The following is a 2,259-nucleotide window of genomic DNA, read 5'->3' on the forward strand; positions in this document are numbered from 1 at the left end:
GGAGGTGAGGGAGACTGTCTCTGTTCAGGACCCTCTCCCCACAACAGTGGTCTCAGCCACCCTGGTTGCTCGCTCCCTGTCTTCCGTGCCTCCGCAGCCCTCACACCCACCTCCCTGGGCCTCCAGATCTCTTGGAAGGACCTACTCAGCCTTTTCCAGTCCATCTGCACCACCCACTCAGTCACAGCTCCTGAACCTTGTGCATCATCTTGCTGCAGCTTGAACCCACTTCTCAGGCTTCCTGGATCACTCCCTGTCAGAACATGCTGGAATGCTCCTCATCTTCAAACCCAAACTCCAAGACCTTGTGCCTATCCCTTATTCCTTGGCTCTTTTTCTGGGGGGAGGAGGGGCCTCATTGCTCGAAGGATCTTTGTTCTCCAACCAGGGATCGAACCTGTATCTCCTACAGTAGAAGCATGGAGTTTGAACCACTGGACTGCAGGGAATTCCCTCGGCTCTCTTGACAGGTGTTATCTTTGTAACCACCTCCTTTTCTGGCCCCTGTGGTCCCTGCAGCCCCCTGCAACCCCTGTGGACCCTGCCCTGCCCTGACTCTGGCTTTGTCTAAGTGTGAAAGCTGAAGGACCTCCACCCAATGGGCCAGAAGTGACCCTCTGCTGTCCACGTACACTCAGCTCCTGGCAGCACTGGACTGCTCCTCCACCTGCCTGCATGCCCGCACCCCCTCCTCCGCCCCCACCCCCGGGCCTCTCCTCACTTGGCTTCCTGGATACACCCCCTCCTCTTCTTCATCTGTGTGCCTTCCTTGTCTCCATTACTAAACATGGATGTGTTCACAAAAGATCCCCAACCTGGGCCGTCAGTTCAGCCCACATTGACTCCTCAGTGACCGCATCCAGACCCAGCTTGAAACCCAGCCCACCCCACCCCCAACACTCTCCTGCATCCCCCATCTATTCCCAGCCTCTCCTCCCCACTGAAGTCCACTCATTCAGCTGCCTGCCCTCCATGGACTCTCTGCATGGCCCCCAGAGGGCATCTCAAGTTTAATGCGTCAAAAGTAAACTTTGTTTTTGTGGCTGTGTTATGTGGTTTGCAGGATCTTAGTTCCCCAAACTGGGATTGAACCAGTGACCTCAGCATTGAAAGTATGGTGTCTTAACCACTAGACTACCAGGGAATTCCCAAAAACAAACTCTTAATTTCCACTTTTCCCATACCCAAATCTTGCTTGTCCTTCACTTACTCCCATCTTAGTAAAAGGGTTCATATTCACTCAGTTTCTCAGGACAAAGACCAAAGAGTTACAAGTGATTCCCTTCTCTCTTTCATACCTTGAATTTGACCCAACGGCATGTTCTGCTGGGTCTCCAGAACATACTCAAAATCTCATCCATCTGCGTTGGTCCAAGCTGCCATCCTCTCCAGGCTGTCGCAGTGGCCTCCTTCTCAGGCTCCCGCCATTGTTTCATCCCCTTCCCACAGTCCCAGAGGGGTGCTGGGGAAAAACTCAGCCCATCGCGTGGAGCAGGCAGCTGAGGTCCCAACCCCACCCGGGTGGAATCTCAGCAGCTGCACCAGCTCACCTGCCCCTGAGCCTGCATCCTGAAGGGTAAGTAGTCCACAGCCAGTGCAGATGGGTGGCTGTCACCCATCTGATGCTCACCCACCAACCTCTGCTCACCCCACCTCCCTGACCTCAGCCTCCCCCTGCCTCCTCCTCCCCTCCCTCTTCTCCTCCTTCTCACTCCACTTGGGCTTCTCCAGCAGCTCACCAGGCTCCTTTGTCCATGGAGATTCTCCAGGCCAGAATTCTTGAGATGGTTGCCATTTCCTCCAACAGGGGATCGTCGCCTCTTAGGGATGGAGCCCTTGTCTTCCTTGTTTCCTGCATTGGCAGACAGAGTCTTTACCACTGAGCCACTTGGGAAGTGCCCGCCCACCCCGGGACTGCTCTTCTTTAAATATAGAAGCCTGTTGGTACTGAGGACTCTGTACTGGCTGTCCCTTCTATCTGGGAGGTGCTTGCCCTTGACCTCTCCTTCACTTTGCCCAGATGTTGGCTCAGATGTTCCTCAGTGGCCATGCTCTAAGAAGCAGTCTCCCATGCTCTCCCTGCTCCACTGGGCTTTCTTTAGAATCCTGTTATGTTTGCATGGTTATATTTGTTGGTGTGCTTTGCACGTGCATGTATGGGTTTACATGAATGTAAGCTTCCAAGAACAGGGAGTTTGCTCTTTTGTGTCCCTAGTGCCTAGAATAATACTTGGAACATAATAGATGCTCAAGAAATAG

The 2,259-nt window shown here is 53.6% G+C and overlaps 1 non-coding gene across 1 annotated transcript; it reads right to left on the minus strand.

Annotated features, from left to right (window-relative positions):
- Positions 1-1,071: 1,071 nt before the first annotated feature.
- Positions 1,072-1,144, minus strand: TRNAE-UUC (transfer RNA glutamic acid (anticodon UUC)). The gene has a single exon. It is a non-coding gene; the product is annotated as a tRNA-Glu (tRNA).
- Positions 1,145-2,259: the final 1,115 nt, after the last annotated feature.

Source organism: Muntiacus reevesi, chromosome 2 (assembly GCF_963930625.1).
Source record: "Muntiacus reevesi chromosome 2, mMunRee1.1, whole genome shotgun sequence".
NCBI classification, from domain to species: domain Eukaryota; kingdom Metazoa; phylum Chordata; class Mammalia; order Artiodactyla; family Cervidae; genus Muntiacus; species Muntiacus reevesi.